The following is a 19676-nucleotide window of genomic DNA, read 5'->3' as shown; positions in this document are numbered from 1 at the left end:
ATTTCACTATTAGATATGATGTTTGTTAGGTTTAAGTTTTTCAAAGATGCATTTTTCAAATTTAGGAAGTTACTTTCTATTACTAGTTTGCTGAGAGTTTTTAATTATGAATGGGTATTGTCACGTATTTTTTCTATATTTATTGAAGTGATCATATTCTATTTCTCATCTATTATGTTAATATGATAAGATTTTCTAAATGTTAACTCAACCTTGCATTCCTGGGCTAAACCCTACTTGATCATGATATACTATTCCCTTTTTATATTTCTGGATTTAATTTGTTGATGTTTCATTAAAATTTTTTTGCATCTATGACCATGAAGAATATAAATCTAAAATTTTCCTTTTTTATTATATTTTTTAGGTTTAGTAATTGGATTATGCTGTCCTCATGAGGTAGGAATTGTTCTCCCTTCCTCCATTTTTTGAAAAAAGTTCATGTAAGATTGGCATTATTTCTTAAATGTTTGATACAATTCAACCAGTGAAACAATTTGGGTCTGTAGTTTTCAATAGAAAGTTCTATTTTTTTAATTAAAAATTTCAATTTATTTTATAGCTAAGGTGCTATTTATGTTTTCTGTTTCATCTTGTGTCAATTTTAATAGGTTGTATTTTTCAAGGAATTATCCGTTTCATCTAAGCACTAAAATTCTTTAGGCATAAAGATTTTCATAACATTTCTTTATTGTATTTAATCTCTAGAATTTTGTAGTGATAATTCTTCTTTCATTCCTGCTATTCATGAGCTGTGTTCTATTTTTATTTTTTTTTTACTCCTTACAAAAAACTAAATAAATAAACTTTACCTATAAATTTTTCTTGTTTTTGGTAGTTTATTATAAAGTGCCTAGGTGCACTTTTCTTTGCATTTCTCCTGCTTGGGGTTCACCAACTTCTTAAATCTGTAAATTTATATCTTTCAACAAATTTGTGAAATTTGGGCAATTATTTCTTCAAGTGTTTTTTCTGCCCTGATATTGCTCTCCTTTTTTCCTGGGACTTATATACGTTAGATCTTATAATATTGTTCCACATATCCCTAATCTTGTATTAATTTCATTTCCAATTTTTTTATGTTCTTTGAATTGAATAATTTCTGTTGATGTATTTTCAATTTCACTGACTTTTTCCTCTGTGATCTTTACTGACTGGCCCATCAAGTTATTTTCTTATTACAGATACTATATTTTTCAGTTTTAAGTTCCTATTTGGTTCTTTTTGTAATTTCTCTCTCTTTCTGATAAAATGCCCTATTTTTTTCCACACTTTTCTGATTCTTCATGTGCTGAGTAATTTTGTATTATATCTTAGATACCATAACCATTATGTCATGGAAACCAGATTCTTTTATAATTCTCTAAAGAGTGTCACTTGAGTTTGTTTTAGCAAGAAGCTTACTTGCTTAGACCCAAATTGCATATTCCATCTTACTGCAGTGGGAAACAGCTCAAATATCTGTTTAGTTCTTTTAGGCTTACCTGGGCTTCTTAAAGCCTGTCATGTGCATGAATTGTTTGGGGATCAGAGACTGGGGCAAAGTTTATACATAGAATTTGGGGTTCCCTTTCTGTGGCTCTTTCTTTTCCAGAATTACCTCCTCACTTCTCAGTAGCTGTGGTTGCCCCAAAGTCTGTTCTGGTTCTCCAGGCCAAAAAGACTCTTGATTTTTCTATTGGAGTTTTATTAGCCTGGCACAGACAAGGGCCTACCTTCATGCTGGAAACCTTAAAAATGACCACCTTACCCCATAATCCTTCCTCCTTTCTTCCAAATGCTATCTCGCCTCAAGATTTAGCTTGTTTTGGTTGCTCTCCAGTATCTTCAGATAGTTGTTTTTTGAGTTTTATCCAGAGTTTATAGTTGTAACTCCCACTCAATTTTAAATGGGTTAATTAAGTGCCCTTTTCTCACTACCAAATATCCTGATAATAAAAACTTCTTGTATTGCATTAAAGAATGATTAAATGACACCATTTAATCACTCCTCCATGCCTTTGCATATTCAGAATACTTCTGCCTACAATGTCTTTAATTCTCAAAACCCTACCAAATAGAAATTTTCTATTCCCATTTACATATTTAAGAACACAGTCAAGTTTTGCCATCCTCTAAGTTTTAAATACCTAAAATTTCAACTGAGAATATTTAAATTGGAACTAACTCAGATGACTGTCAATATAACAATATAACATAGTATAATATACTACATAGAAGAAAATAAGGTAAAGCTATATAAATTGACAGAGGTCTAAGTTGTAATTTTAATGAAAAAAGGATATGTAAAATATAATATGTGTAAAAGGGAGAAGTATTACCTCACACAAAATAAAACTGAATACTTCTATGTAATTGTGTATAGTTGTATGTGATCATATAGAAAGAGGTCTGGAAGAATACAAACCAAATTAAGGAGAGCAATGATGTTTGGGAAGAGAAATAGAACTTAGGGTGGGGAGAGACATTAAGGAAAATTTCCTTTACATTTTTCTTGCCAATAATTATTTATTGAATATTTAATAATTTCCTGCTGTATGCCGGGCACTATTCCACAATAAGAAAGTATTCATGGTTTACTTGTATAATTTTAAAATATTTTTAATTTTTTTAATAAGAATGTAAAACCTCACTAAGGAGAAATTGAAATAACAGAAAATCTCTGAGATGCTTAAAAACATGATCCCTTATCTTGTCAGTGTACCAGAAGCTCAGGAGCCTTTTAAGTATAAGTAAATGAATTTAGTGTTATTTTTAAATCTGTTCTCCTCGAGGTTAAATTCTTTTTCTCCAGATCCGGAACCAATGAAGAAACAAACTGATTTCTTTTTCCCCCTCATAATACATTCTCATTCTCTTATGTCAATTTTTCTGAGGTTTGGGGATGGCAAGTGAAGTCTAAAGTTTTTCTTTGGGGTAATTTCAGGCATCAAATGGCTGCCACCAGATAAAAATACACCAATTTTCTTATTCACATACTAAAGTAAGCATGACTGAGGAAAGTAAATCTGGCCTTTATGAACTTCATTCTTTCTTCACATAATCAAGGAATATGTCTTTGTCCCTTATGCTGTTGACTCTCCTCCTTTTCTTAGCCAGTTGATACATAGACGAGATCTTCTTTTAAACTTCAATTCTAAAATACCTTGTTTAATTCAACAGTTGAATCTTTCTCCCCAATTCCTTTTTAGAAACAAGGCCTTTACTACCTCAGCAAGGAAGCCCATTCCATTTTTAGACAACTGTAACTGTTACAAAGTGTTTCTTCTGCCATTCCTGTGACTCTGGCTCCTTGTGACTTTCACTAACTCAGGTTTGACCCTCCAGAGTATACACTCTCCCTATGCAGCGCTGTAGCCATTTCAGGCAGCTATTGGAGTCTCTTAAAACTTATGTTATTCAGGGTAAATACGTCTGGTTCTTTTAACCTATGAGAAGCTTCTGCCAACTGCCCTAGAAATAGTGAAAAGTTGAATTTCTCTGCAACCAGACTATTGGTCCAATTTAAAAATATAAGATTTGGCTTTTTCTCTAACACAGCACACAGCCTTCTTGGCTAATCATTACATATACTCCTGGCATTGGTCTTCAAATAACTATCCTTCCACTTGCCTGCACACATGTATATGTGCAACATATACATTGTATTCCACTATTTCTTTGAAAAAAAAATCTTTTAAATGGGCACCAGAATGTATTCATCCTGAGTTCATGTGACTTAGGTTGCCACCCAATGAGCTTGTCCCCTCTGCTTGATCACACGAGCTATCATTCATTCACTCCAAATTATAGTACTTCATTTCTCTAAGTTCACACCTATTTCTCTTTATTTTTGAACCCCTAAGATATCAGGCAAGAACTAGCCCCATTAAGCTTCATTCATAAGCCTTAATTTAGAATAGGCTTAGCAGTGTGTCTGTTATATGCACTTAACCGTCTCAGTTCCATTTTCTGGAGATTGTTAACTATTCTGCATCTCTAGGAAATTAGAAAAAAAAATGTTTAAGTCTGGAAAACCTATAGAGGACATCCACCTAATTGATCCTGGTCCTTCTAAGGAGGGTCCTTATAGAAGTACCCTCCAGTCAAAATCTTTTTGGAGGGGTGAAAGTAGAGCAAATATAGTCTGGCCTAGAAAACTATACCTATGATTTTTTTTTAAGTTTTAGTCCAAGTTCCTATCTGATTTCTGTCCCAGTTTTACTAGCTATGAAACAAAGTTAATAAGATCCCTACTTTAAGTATATCACAGTTTTACTCTAAGAATTGTATAAGATAGTATGTGAAAAAGTTCACATGAAAGTATAAAGTATAATAAAAATGTAAGGTACAATGTTATTAATAATAATGGAACCTTCCATGACCACAAATGAAGCACTCCATAAATTCTATCCTTTTAACACTAAGACATTTTAATTAAATTCTCTTTTTTGTATCCTCTCTTTTACCTCCTTTTCCCACACCACCAACCAAAAAACAACATTTCGGCATAATCTTGTAGCCTTGGACTTTAAATACAAATGCCAGCAAAGATTTACATAGAGTACAACGTTAAGTGTGTTCTGATATTTTGGAAACCCCAGCCCTCCTCTCAGATGGGCTTTTTTTTTTTTTTCTAATTTTTATAACCTTTTATATATTCTCCTTAAAAATCAGACTGCCTAACAATATTATAGCAACTATCACCACTTTTAATATTTTAGTTATAGTTACCCACCTTGTAACTCTTACAAGTGACCTTAGGGGTTTCCTATGTGAATGTATCAGATATATTTTCTCAACTGTATGTCCTAAATTTTTCCAGATTTTTAGAGCCCATTATAGTGTTTCCACATTAAGATTATAGCCACTGGGGCTGCTCTATAAGTTCATAATTTGAAAGCTCAGTTCTTGCATCCAGGAATGGAGATTTCCCAGAATGAGAAGGCAAAGTGAAAAATAAGCACCAATAATGGAGAAAACTGTCAAATGTTCTGCAGCTAGATAGAAAAAAGCAAAAGGGTCCCCACCACCTCCCTCACCCCTTTGCTAGCATTAGATTGCATAATTTTACCAAAACAGTATATACAAACTAAACAACAAACTCCATTTTTATGTAAGTTTCCTTCTTTCTCTCAATCTCCCTTTCTTCTACTTTCTCATTCACTACATTCCTCTCCTTAATAACAGCAAATATCTGTTGAATGCTTGTCATGTACAAGGCCATGTGTGCTAAATGCTAAGGTAGATGTCTGAGAACAAAACAGACCAGTCCAGAAGGACAGACATTTTTTTTTAAAAAATCGCACAAATAAATACATAATTTAAAACTGCAATATCTGCTTTGAAATAAACTAGAATGGGAAGCAAGATCTTTGCAGGCAGACAAGATTTGAATTGGAAGGATCAGAGAAGACTTCCCTGAAGAAATGACATTTAAACAGGGACCTGAAGCACATTCTGATAGAGTGGGAAGAAGTGTATTCCAGTTGAGAAGACAGCATTACAGTGAAGACCTCGGAGCAGGAAAAACATAGAGGGTGTAGACCGTAACAGCAAGCTGAATTAGGAAGAACCATTGCAAAGGTTTTTGCAGGGGCCAGATTGTGCAGGAGCTTTGAATATTATAATAATTTTTTGTTTTAACTAAAGTATAATAATAAGCCAAGAAAAGATCTTTTTCTTGGATCTCAACGAATGGTAAGTGGAGTTTTTCCTCCTATATAATGAACATGGAATTTAAGTATAGGTATAAAGAAAAACATGGGGATGATAAACACCAAATTCAAAAGAGTGAACCTATGGCACAAAGAGAGGAAGATATTAAATTGAGAAACAGTTCACAGGAGGCTTCCACTGTATTGGAAAGGTTTTACTTCTTACAAATATATAGATATTTTAACCTACATTTTATTCCTTTTTGTATGACTGTAATTTTCATAATAAAATGTTTTAAAGGAATTACCAAATGCTAAGAATTCACCACTTCATTTCCTTCTCCTCTTCTTCCCCAGGTTCATATTAAATATTCCAACTTTGAGAATGACAAGCACACGGAATTAAAGAATCTCCCTTCTTATATACACTTGGTTTCCTGAGCCTTTATTTTCTAGACTTATAGCATCAGATGTTAGAGGCTCTTCAATTAGCTTCTCTTTTGTTTTATCATACACTGTAATCCTTGTGGCTTTCCAACATCCACAGAGTTAATATGAAGATTAAATGAGATAAAGCATTTAATATAGCATTTACCACACAAAAGCTCAATAAATTTGAACTATTGTCTTCATTATTTCACTTATTGTGTTTTATATTCTCAATCCTAAATATGGGCCAGAACATTGGAACTAAGAAAAAGCTTATGGCCATATATGGCCAAATAGTGTTCTGGTGTTTTGAATGCATATACTACATATATTCGCAAACACACACACACAAATACATGCATGTATATATATGTATATTATATATTTCAAATATTGAATCTATATTCAATCTTAGACACACTCTTTCTGTGCTCATTTAAGCATTAAATAACAAAATGTTAATTTGAGGCCTTTTTATTGCCATTAAAGAAATACCCTTAAAGAAAAGGTTAAAATCCTGCATTTGATGATGCACAATTAAAATATATGGTAAGCTCAGTAAGTTTGTTAATTTCTCCTAAATACAATGCTACACTGAAATTATTTATGGTTGCCTAAAGCTGCAATAATATTCAGTACCATCCATACTATGTTTAAAAGGCTCATTTTTGTAATATTGAGTAATTCATGCAAACTTCAATCTTATAGAATTGCATATTAACATCAAAATTTCTTCTACAACAGGAGAAGCAGTCTTTGATGCAGGAACATTATTAAAATCTTATCTTTTCACTTAATTTTCTTTGTACAAATAGCACAGATCCTCTCATTTCTCTTTCCTTCCAATTCACAAATACAATAAAAGCTGTCTTTAGAAAGGACCTTAAATGAAACATCACGATGAAATGCATGCTAGGACCCAGGAAATAAGAGAACTTATGACAGTTTTTGTTACCTAGAAGTCTGGAAAATAGGTCACTGAATTTTATGTGAATATTATATTTTAAATTATATTTTCATACCTAAGAATTCGCTCTTGTGAAAAAACAAGCTTGTCACTCGATTCTTCAGTTTGAGGTTTGGACTCCAATTGTTTTAGTAGTCATTCCTCCATGCCCACTTCCTTGTTCTTAATCACAAATCTAATCGTGTATTTTTATAAATATTCAAAATTAAATATATTTATCTACTTAGGTAAATACTTTTCAGTTAACTTTTACTGATAGTCTAGGTAGAGAACTCATTAACAAACACATTTGGAACTTTTCAGATTTGTTCTGGCAACTTGTAAATTCATATTAAACTGTTCAAACATGTCAATATTCTACATGCTTTTAAAAAAAAAAATGAGTAGAAAAGATTAATTCCAAGTTTTGTTTTACTTACCAAGCTCTGCCATATTCCACCTCCCGGCCTGAGCAATGTTATCAGCTCTTCGGATACTCATTCTCGCTAAGTAAAAGGATATTTCTTCTCTAGCTGGATTAATAATCAACTTTCTAGATAGTTCATTTGTAATTCTCTTCTGGTTAACCCTTAGCATTACAGCAGTCTGCCCAACTCAAGCTAATCAATTTATGAAGCAGGAAGAAAAGGGTGAAATTCAATTGTGCAGATAACAAATGGAAAATAAAAATGAGGGACAGTTCAGATTAGGCACAAAAGAACAATGAGCCTTCCTTTCATACACTAAAAGGTATAAATCTTTGTGTTAGATATTACAAAAGCACTCAGGTCATAAAGACAAGGAACAAGATACATGAAGAGAGAAATATAATAGACTTACAACAACACCAGTTCAGTGCATATAAGCCTGTGTTTTCTGCTTTACTTACATGCAGATAAATACACATCAGCTTTGGGCTAGGAGATCTATTTTTCTCTTAGTAAAAATGTTAGTAAAAAGGTCTAACTTTCAGGTCCTAACTGCTTCCTCTCTCAACAATTATAATGCTTGATCCCTTATCCTACAATAAGTACCATCTCAGGCTTTATGGAAATTTTCTCAAAATGTGATCTATAAATGCTTGCATCAGAATAATCTGGGCACTTGTTAAAAATATAGACACCTGGGCTCCACCTTAGAAATCTGAAGCACCCCAGGTGATTCTTAGGTAAACTAAAAGTTTGAGAGCCACTGCTCTAAGACCATTTCTGACCTCCTCTAAAGGAGGCTCCAACACAATCCTTTCGGACTCAGAATGAAATCAGTTACTCCTGCTACTAGTTGCTTTGATCTTTTGTTTTGACTCTAATAACTTGGATTCTACATTGTTTTCCTGTATTTAAATATACCAATTCATCTAAGACCATGACCCTTACATGATCATGGTAACCTTTCACTTGCAATTGACTCAGAAATGGCAATCTGTCCTTTAACTACCCTTGGTGTCTATGGCCTTATTGTGACTTACAGGTATAGGTATTGGTATAGTCCACCTATGCTCTAACTACCACTTGCCCCAGACTTTTCTTTCTTTGTCTACCTTATGAAACACTTTAATCTCCTGTTTTATGCCTGTCTTCTACATACATGGACCTGGTGGTGTTCACTGTCCAATCTTTTGGCTAATGCATTTTGCCTGTTATATTCACTTTCTTCTAAGGCTGTTCCCATCTCAGTGGACCTCTACCAATCAGCTCTGCGCCTGTTACTATAGAACAGAACTTGCCTACTCACATCTAGAGATGTGAAATGAACAACTAGCTACTAGATGGACCTGGCAGCCACTGGTTTCACAAACTGCTACCAAAGTTCATGTTTGTAGTCAGAATAAAGAAAAAGATAATGACTATGGGGGACAAGGGGATGGGCAAAATGGGTGAAGGTGAGTGGGAGATACAGGCCCCCACTTACAGAATGAATAAGTCATGGGAATAAAAGGTACAGCATAAGGAACACAGTCAATGATTTTGTAATGGTGTTGTAGGGTGACAGATGGCAGCTACATTTGTGTGGAGCATAGCATAATGTATAGAGTTGTTGAGTCACTATGCTGTATACCTGAAATTAATGCAATATTGTTTGTCAACTATGCTCAAATAACAAAAATTAAAGATAATGACTATGAAAAAAGAACTAGGGAAACCTAAAGAAAAGTCCTTGAAAAGTGGAATAGTACATTAGGTAAAATAAAGTGAAAAAAAAAAATTAATTCTAATCATTTGCTTTTATTTTCATGGAACCTATTAAGAAAGGCCAACAGAACAATGATTATTTGACATGGAGAGAAGGTTTAAGTAAAAGAAAAATAATATTGGACTAGTAGAACTCCAAAGACTTGGATTTCTCACGGCCTCTATCAACTCCTAGATTTGTGATCTAGATTCCGTCTCTTAACAGTTTTCTGCCTCAGTCCCTAAATACATATAATAAGCCACACCTTCCATGTCTAGGATCATTCAGATAACTAAACAAGATCATATTTATTAAAAATCTTTGAAACTATAAATGCCATATAAATGTAATAGATTATTAATATATAGTATTTTATAAAGATTATAATTAAAAACTACTTCCTCCCCAAGTTTTTATAATTAAAAACTGTTTTGTTTTATTTTCTTTAAGTATAAACCATATACATTGAAAGTAATAACAGAAGTTTGTAAAATGTCTTTCCTAAGAAAATTTCAGGAATAGGACCAATAACAGTTGGGGCAGAATAAGGTAAAATCATCCCAAAATATGAGTAAATAATCAGGTTAACCTGAGTTTTCCTAGGTCAGACACAAACCTTAAAAGTCTTACCAGAAGGAGGTTTACATGAGGAAATGGTTCATTTGCATCGACACTGGTGATATTTTTCATCCAGAAATCTCCCTAAAACTACAGTTCAGTGTGACTTCAAGCAGCAAAAGCTTAGGGCATTTGTTGCAAGACATTTAGACTGTATCCAACATAGTCTAAGATTCAGTCAAGTGTTATGATTTCATTTAACTGGATAATGTGTACCTATTAACATTCAGAAGACAGAAGTCCTTAGCAGGTATACAAATTGGTTGATTAAAGTTACCTGTGTGAAGAAAAAAAGGATTGATTCTTGACTTTAAAAATGGACACTTGCATCTTTTTAATTTCAATAAATGCATTCAACAAATACTGTTGAGTACTTACTATATTCTAGGCATTGTTCAAGACACTGGGGAATATGAGTGACTAAAGTAGTCAAAACTCCTCTGCTATGTAGATCTTATATTCCAAGAAGTATACGGGAAAGATGGCAAATAAATTTAATAGATATACAAATCATATAGTGTGTTAAAAGTTTATAAAGGCTATAGAAACAAATAGCGTGGCATTAGGGAGATTAGGAATGTTTGGAGGGTGACAATTTTAAAATAGAGTGATCACTTTTCTAGGTATTTACTCGAAAAAAACCCCACTAATTCAAGAAGATATATTGCAGCATTACTTACAATAGCCAAGATACACACACACACACGCATAAAGAATGAAATCTTGCCATTCTTGACAACATGGATGAATCTAGAAGGTATTATGGTAAGTGAAATAAATCAGACAGAGACAGATACCATATGATTTCACTTATATGTGGAATCTAAAAAACAAAACAAATGAACAAATGCACAAACAAACAACAGTAACAACAACAAAAGGAAAATAGACTCATACATATAAAGAACAAACTAGTGGTTGCCAGAAGTGAGGGGGTGGGGGGATGGGTGTAACAGGGTTATAACTTCAAGTTATAAAATAAGTCACAGGGATGAAAATACAGCATAGAGAATATACTCAATAATATTATAGTAACTTTGCATTGTGACAGAAGGTAACTACACTTACCAGGTAAGCAGTTCATAATGTATATGATGGTTAAATCAGTATGTTGCACACCTGAAACTAATATGCTATTAGATGTCAACCATATTTCAATTAAAAATTAATTAATTTAATTAATTAACATAGGGTTCTCAAGGTAGACCTCACTGAGAAAATGACATCTAAGCAAACACTTGAAGGAAGGAAGTGATGATATTTGCTGTGATTCTATAATCATAAAAGGTTTTTCAACCAATTTTTAAATTTTACCACTTTAATAATAAATGGAAGATATCCTTATAAATTAACTTTCATGTTTATATTTCATATTATATTATACTTCATGTTATATTAGTGAAAGTTTCATATTATAATAGTGAACATTAAAAATTGATACTATAATGCTAAAACAAATTACGGTACATCCATATGATGGTATATAATACCATGATTAAAAATCATGTTTTCAAAAACCAAAAACATAGGAAAATACAATAAAATGATTTCTTAAATATAAAAATATATCTATAGTATGAACCAATTTTGAAAAAAAAATTTCATTTACTCAACTATTTTTCAAGTACCTACTATGTGCCATGCACTGTTCTGGGCACTGGAAAGAGAGCAGTAAACAAGCTAGACATGTTCTTTCTTCTCATACACACACAGATAAAATACTGAAATAAAATATAGCATAATGTTACGAGAGCATGATTTTTTTATTATGAAATAATAAGGTGAAATCGTGGATTATTTTCTTTTCTCCTCCATGCTTAAATATAATCCAAAATTTCTAAATATATCCTGCATGATTCCAAAAATAAACTATAGCATATATATTGATCTAAATATTATGGTTTATATTTGCCTTGGGGTGTCTGTTTGGATAAAGCACAAAGTTACACTCATAATGTTCTGTCAAACGTATATTACATTTTTCAATCATATACTGATCCTTATATCGCATAACATCTAATAAGGTTGGATAATATTGGGTCCCTTTCTACTAATGCAAAAACTAAAAAATGAAACAGTTAACTAATTTGCCACACTAGAAAAGAAAAAGTGTTTATAATTATAACAATGTGTACGGAAGTATCTCACACAAAAGTGTTTATAATTATAACCATGTGTACGAAAGTATCTCACACAGTTGCTGCATCAAGAAATGTTGCAGATTCTGAACGCTACGCTAGTACCTTAGTGTACATCTCTCTCCAGTTATGCTGTGGTTTTGTATGGGTTTTTTTTGTCAGGAAAAAAAAAGTTTCATTTGTTTAAAATTAACCTTTAGGGGCACCTGGGTGGCTCAGTCGGTTGGGCGTCCGACTTCAGCTCAGGTCATGATCTCACAGTCTGTGAGTTCAAGCCCCGCGTCAGGCTTTGTGCTGACAGCTCAGAGCCTGGAGCCTGCTTCGGATTCTGTGTCTCCCTCTCTCTCCGCTCCTCCCCTGCTCATGCTCTGTCTCTCTCTGTCTCAAAGATAAATAAAAACATTTAAAAAAATTTTAATAAAAAAACAACAAAATAAAATTAACCTTTAATAGTTATAAAAAAAAATCTGATCTGATTCCCAGCCCCACCACTACCAGATATTAGCTTCCTTCCATCTCCCTACAGTCCTTAAAATCACGTTAGACATGCTCCTTTAATGCTTCTTCATTCTTCCTTTGATTTCAAGTTTTTACATTTAAAAGTATAGCAAATGGCAGCTATTGGTCTACCTCTAACTAGTTGGTTTACCTTAGGCAAGTCATTTTAACTTTCTAGTCTCTTCTTATTTTTCAAATACAAGAGTTGAACTAGATGATCTCAAAAGTCCTTAAACTCTAGAGTTTCATGATATTATTATTTCATGTCTAAAATAAATTAAAAGAACACAGCTTCTCAAAAAAAGGCTACAGCAATAAAGACAATTGACTAGAAAAAGTAAGAAAACAAAGCCCTGGGATTAAAAGAAAATTTGAAAATCTCTCCAATCCCCTGGACCAAGTCCAGTTTCAATTATACAAAGGTTGTTTGGGGACAATAGAGAGCAAGAAATATGAAGGTTCCTTTGATCATCAAAAGATGATCCTTTTGCTTAAAAAGATAGTGTTGCTATACTCTTTCAGGTTCTAAAGCGCGCGCTCACACACACACACACACACACACACACACAGCCACAACCACAACCACAACCAAGTGTTTTAATATTGATGTGGAAGGAAAATAGAAGCCACTTATTTTGCTGAAATAAAAGCATTTCAAACCCAGAGAGGGTGATTTGGTTTTGAGGAGTTTTATGCAATAGCACTGTATTTAATCCTTTCCTATCACCTCCTCTCTAATACAAAACCCCAATAGCTCTTAAAATGGTAGCATTTTCTTACGTACAGAGAGAAAAATTTGTGTTGCTTTTGCAGCAGCATCTAAACAGTTTCCTGTAAACTTTCTGTGTGGAAGTCACAGAATTTATGATAAAACCCTGTAGAGTGGTGAAACAAACTTCTTTCATATTTATCATTCATTTTATTCAGTGTGCATTTGAAGGAAAACCTTTTAAGAACACCAATAATGTGAGAAAGCTACAACAACTAAATTTATTGTTAAGTATAACATCACTGGTCCTCCTGGGAGTTCAGGAAGAAAGCTTAAATCACATTTCCTAACACATTGGAGAGCTTCCCAGAGATGTGATGGCCCACAGAGGCAAACCATCCAAAGCACACTGGAATCTCAGAGATGGTGACAAAGAAATATCACTTCGTTTAATAAAAGCAAATTGAAGTTACCCTTTTATTTTTTTAAACAAAGTACAAACTCTCTCTTACCCCATTTTTCTCCTTTCTTTCCCCTGCCCCCTCCTGTTTCACCTGACTAAACTGTAGGTATTTGTTCCATCACCTGACTTAGGGGCTGGCTAGAAATATTAGAAAAAAACAATCTACCATTGTTACATGAGACAACAACCTTTCATGTCCTTGAAGCTCACCATGACCTTTCATCTTTCCTATCCCCAGTGGTCTCTCCTAACAACTAAAACTACACTCAGTTGGGCTGAATTCCAGATTGTCATAAAAAGAACCCTGTCCTTTCAAAACAAAACCAATTTTTACACCAAGGTGGGGGAGAAACACAAGTCCATTGTTCCCTCACAGATGGAAGTTGGAGTTACTAAGGCAACTGCTCTAATCCTCCTTTTTACCACCTTTTTCACATCACTGGCCTATCAAGTATGCTACCTTTTAACTCATAAGCTCAAAAGCTGGTAGTCTAACTGGCTGCCCTAATTAGCTACGATTTTCACACTACAGACAACATGATGAGCTAATCGAAATTTGCAAAATAATGACGTACCTCCAGCAAATATTCCTCCTCCTGAGGCCCAGTCTTAGAATAACAATAATGAGACCATTATTAGAGAAGGGCATTAAAATGCTGCACTGCTGCTAAACAGAGAACTTAATTGTTCTGGTCTTGTCCATTGAATCAACAACCTATTGTTGTGGACTTGAAAAATAAAGGACTGGAGAATGGGTGCCATGATGATTGGTCTGTGCGGCCATACCGGCACTCTGTAGAATTGTTTTCTTTTGAAACTCTTGATGGACTAGTAGTTTTGTTTAAAAGTAACATAAAAGGCGATTGTCTGGATAAAAAGTCCTATTTATTGAAATCCTTAGAAGCAGTTGCATGGATTTGTTCGTGACCCCTGAGATAAAAACATAGTGACCATAATAACACCATTTGTAGAGAGCCCTGTTACCACTGCCTACAGTAACATAAGATAAGAGACAGTCTTTTCTAGCTACTGTAGGAGGAAGGAAGTACTTCTGAGCAGAAAGCAAGAATGATAAAAGGTCAAATACTGGATAAAGCTCATTAATCTCTGAAAGGGAGACTTTTAAAAACAATGCTAATTTAAGAATTCTGCACAATTGCTACAGATTCAAGCACATGTAAAAAAGGCTCACAGCTCTTTTTTTTCCTTTTTTCTTTTCTCACTTTTGAGCTTCTTTCCTTTGCTTAAAAGAAAGGATTAAAATAAAATGATTATTAAATAACTGAAGCAAGATGTCTCAGGATAACCTGGAGAACAAAAAACCTGAAGGTTTCCAGATAATTATTCTTATGTTCATCCCCAGTCTGTAGCAAGAATAATAAAATACTAAAGTTAAAGGTTAACTAGTATAGGATTCTTAGCAATAGAAAAGCACTGTTTACACATTGTAAAAGTGTCTTCTCTATGGAGCCACGGTACATGTTTTCTGTAAAGTCAGGTGGGTTTTAGTGTTGAATTGTGGTGGGAGGGAGTGTACTTTTTTTAAGCAGGTATTTTGGGGGTGGGGTTCTGTGTTTCGTTTTTGTTTTTTTTTATCAAGTGAAGTCTGCATTATATAAAAATGTATTAAATTGTAAATAAGACCTCTTGTTTCATTCAATATGTGCTTTGCTTCATTTATCTTCATCTTGTTAGGCTAAATTAATTAACAATCTCACTGTTACACACTTTCTCTTTTCATTACATCAAATAATGGTCCGTATATGGAGAAAGCCCTCACCACGGGAATTCTGTAACTCTACTGCTAAGAAGAATTTCTGTGTATCAGTGCAGCGATATTAACTAGATACATTCATTTTATAAGCCATTTATCAAATGTAGTTTTCATTGTTAACAACCAATTAAGTACCTAAATTCTTAACATATTACCAATAGAAAAATAAAAATAAAAAAAAAAAACTAAACTAGAAGTTGCAAGATACTTTAAAAAGGAAAAAAAATTACATTGTATATCCACAACCAGATTTCACCATCTATGTCATCCAAAATAAGAAGAAACACATGCAAATTTGGCAGGTATGTTTTCACAGATACAACACAATATTGTATAAGAGGTTTCAAAGACACGCCCCAAGCTGTTCTGTTCCTTGCTTTGGAATGTCTAACGTGTGATAAATTGGATGATTAGAATTTCATTGGTAAATCCCATTATTTTAAATCTATAAGACTGAAATGTGTTAAACTCTTTTGTAAGTTTTCTTTCAACCTGAAACACTGTGGCATCTGGAGCTATGCAAATGGACAAAACAGTAAAGCCCTTTTTAATCTTTCCCTGATCAACCAGTGCTTCTTTCTCCAATCACAGCTTTGTGCGTGATATCTTTCTGCTAGCATTTCTTATTTAATTAAAACAGACACTGACAGAAGGACATGGATTAGTACTGTAATGATGCATTTACTTAGATTAATCGGAGGCTCCTTTTAGAGTAATGGCTTAAACAAAGAACAAAAGGAAATTGTTATGAAACAGCCTTTTATCCCAGGCAAAGGTCGCATTATGAGGTTTTTAATTTTGTCAGCTTCTGTTATACTCTGCCTTGCTAGTGGAACATGAGAAGTGCTTTTACCCCCAATAAAGCCAGTTATTATAAAAACAGCCATTAAAGCTGCAAATTAAAATGTCTGGTTTTAAAACAGGTTACTTAGCTTTCAGAATCCTCTAATTAGCATGTTGTGCATTGTTGTGAGGAAAAGAAGACTAAAATGCTAATGACCTACCGCCAGGTGACCACACTGCTGTGCAAAATAATAAGGACCTTTCTAAGTAATATGATGAATTAACCAAGTACAGATTCCCCATCCAGCACCCCTTCTGCCAGTACAGATCAGTGATGCCCTGCCTCTGTCCAGGGGACTAAGATTCTCAGCCCTCTACTTATATACTCACTAAAAAACAGATTTCTTTCTGCCACAGAAGAAAGTGAAATAGCAATATACAGAGTCTGAAAGTAGAAGATACAACAGTCATTTGATTTCAAAGCACAAAGATAGAATTAAAGCACCATGATCCTAACAAAACTACCTCGTTGCCTCTTTCATGCAACCTGCCATCTTCCCCCCTTTAATATGTTGGACTTTCAGAGTATACATGGAGTTAAGATTTGGAAGCTCAGTCTTCATTCACAACATTCATTCCATACTCTGTTTTTTGTTTTGTGTGTGTGTGTTTTTTTTTTACTCTGTTGTTTTTAAATGGCCTGAAGTAAATCCAGTTTTCCCTTTTTTTAACCTCATTTTTTCCATTTTACCAAATCCACTCACTACCACCTCTTCCCAGTCAAACTTTGCTCTTGACCAAGGATATATTGGCTTTTGTGTTTCTTACCTCATGAATTTAACTTAATTATTTGTACCACTTGCATTTTCTGCCTTATCTCTTTTTGTGGACTGGAAGACTCCATGTCCTTAAAGGCTAACATACGTTATTAGCTGAATATATAGACTGGATAGTGGTATCTCCAGAGCTCCTAAAATCAACCCACAAAGAAAACATATTTCACTTTAGGAGCACCTGCATGGCTCAGTTGGTTGAGCATCCAACTCCTGACTTTGGCTCAGGTCACGATCTCATGGTTTGTTGGATGGACCCTGCATTGGTCTCTGTGCTAACAGTGCAGAGCCTGCTTGGGATTCTCTCTCTCCCTCTCTCTCTCTGCCCCTCCCCAATTCTCTCTCTCTTTCTCTCTCTCTCTCTCTCCCTCTCCCTCTCAAAATAAATAAATAAACATTTAAAAAAAAAACATTTCACTTTAAATCAAGTCTCACACAAGTATCACTGGGAGGCTGGCTCTAGGAATTTCTTGAAATCAATATGAAACATATATTGCCATTGAAACAGCAAGAAATCACTGGGAATCATCTGTGATATTTGCCCAGTTGTCTTTCTAAAAAGAGATTAACTGAAGACATATCAGTTATCTATGACCACAAAAATGCTACAGGTTTGCCTTAAAGCAACAAGCATTTATTTAGCTCATGTGTTTGCAGCATTTCTTCTGCTTTTAGCTGAGCTCACTGACATGTCTTGTGGTTGGCTGGCTTTTGGCTGATCTAGGATGGCCTTGCCTGGGACAACTAGAGTAATTCAACTCTGCTCCGTATGTTTCATCCTCCAGCAGACTAGTCCAGGCTTGTTCTTCTCATCATGACAGAAAAAAAGCAAGAATGTGAATAGAAATGCACAAGTGCTTTTACAAGCTTCTACTTGTATCACATTTGCTAACATCCCATTGGCCAAAGCAAGTTAAATGATGGATCCCAGAGTCAAGAGGTGAGATAGAATATCCAATCTAAAATGGAAAGGCACTGTAAAGTTTCATGGCAAAAGTCATGGATACAAGGAAGGATGAAGAAAAATTGGGGCCTTTAAAGCAATGAATCTTAGCAATGAGGCCAAGGTCATTTGGAGGATTCCCAAAGTTCTTCAGCAGAAGTTTCTATTTTTTATTTCATTCTAACTAATGTAGTCTAGATAACTACTCAAAATTAATATTATTTTTATTTTATTAAGTGACAAAAACTCTTAAAAAAACAATTAACAAACAACTCCAGACACCCCCCCATCTCCATTGATTTCCACTTTAAAAATTGCAATCATGGGGAGCCTGGGTGGCGCAGTCGGTTAAGCGTCCGACTTCAGCCAGGTCACGATCTCGCGGTCCGTGAGTTCGAGCCCCGCATCAGGCTCTGGGCTGATGGCTCGGAGCCTGGAGCCTGTTTCCGATTCTGTGTCTCCCTCTCTCTCTGCCCCTCCCCCGTTCATGCTCTGTCTCTCTCTGTCCCAGAAATAAATAAAAAACGTTGAAAAAAAAAAAATTTAAAAAAAAAAAAAAAATTGCAATCATAAAGCTAATTCTGAAGCATAACCCATACAAGTTCACCATTTATTTTGGTTTACTGACCTATTGTGAATTAGTTATTCCTTGATAAAATGTTTCAAAACTACAAACTCTGAGGTTCAGAAGGCTCCCTTCCACCTACAGAAGCAGCTAAGCTTGAGGAAATATCTAATGGATGCTGGACCCAGAATTTTCTTTAGCACTATATCTCAGAAAGTATCAACAGTTCCATACCACAGAATACCAGCAAACAGTATATCACAGTCTTTCACCACAGCATACATAGCTGACATAGCAGTGTTTAAGTTTAAAAAAAAAAAAATTTAAGACCAGCCCTTATCACTCAAAACCCTATTATTCTTCTAATATCTCTGACAGTAAAAATGGAAAGCAAAGAAAATCTTTGGTCTCATAGGGCTACATGATAGCCAGTGTCCTAATTTTAAACTCCACAAATTCTCTGTTTTGGACCATATGAAATAGAAGATCAATGAGGAAAGTATTCGTGGTGGTTGCATGAATTTCAAAGAGTTAATCTGACAGAGGCCCTACACATGGTTTTAGGGAGATACCTAGAGCCAGTTACCAGTCTTTCCACTCAGATACACTTATCCAGCAGGAGTAGGAGTGATTACTGGGCAGAATTCCTAGACCCTGTGGCAAAGGAAATACTATCCTATATAGCACCACTCAACAATTATCCCTGTGAGTAATTAAAATAACCAGTGAAGTGGGTCTCCAAAAGGAGCCTTCAGCCATTCCTTCACTTGAGCCAGCACTGACAATGAGAGCTGCCAAAGCTGGCACGAACACCCGAAGAACAAGAAAGAAAGGCCAGCAAAGCTCAATCTTACATCCAAAGATATTAAAAAGGAAACTAAATGACATAGAGAAAACTATCTTAAGAATTATTCAATTAATGGAGAACAGAAAAAAAATCGCATAATAAAATGGTTTTTAAGTCCCTCCTACTTTTCCACAGCCTTTTACAACTTATTTCAGTAATAATTTGTTTTAAATTGAAGCCCTAAATTATTGTTTGCCTTTTATAAACAAGAATGATACCTGGCAAGAATGCAATTTGCACTGGTTTTCTAAGGTTTTGGTCAACCAAATCTTCTCACCTTGTCTTTATCAAGCATCAATCATTAGATCAGTGATCCGAGGCT

The 19676-nt window shown here is 34.4% G+C and overlaps 1 protein-coding gene across 27 annotated transcripts in view; it reads right to left on the bottom strand.

The window, feature by feature from the left end:
* Positions 1-19676, bottom strand: part of SOX6 (SRY-box transcription factor 6) — a 697806-nt gene that overhangs the window by 408060 nt on the left and 270070 nt on the right. The window contains exon 1 of one of the 27 annotated variants that reach the window (XM_053899950.1): positions 19632-19655. The exons of 25 other annotated variants lie outside the window; for them this stretch is intronic. The gene's annotated coding sequence lies outside the window, so the exon portion shown is untranslated. Of the gene's footprint in view, positions 1-7451; positions 7621-19631; positions 19656-19676 lie in introns of those variants that run through there. One more of the 27 variants, XM_019456426.2, reaches the window with a different exon arrangement.

This window comes from Panthera pardus, unplaced genomic scaffold (genome assembly GCF_024362965.1).
Source record: "Panthera pardus isolate Hobbes unplaced genomic scaffold, ASM2436296v1 HiC_scaffold_12, whole genome shotgun sequence".
Classification (NCBI taxonomy): domain Eukaryota; kingdom Metazoa; phylum Chordata; class Mammalia; order Carnivora; family Felidae; genus Panthera; species Panthera pardus.
The sequence above is the reverse complement of the archived record's forward strand: the minus strand, read 5'-3'. Positions and strand labels throughout refer to the sequence as shown.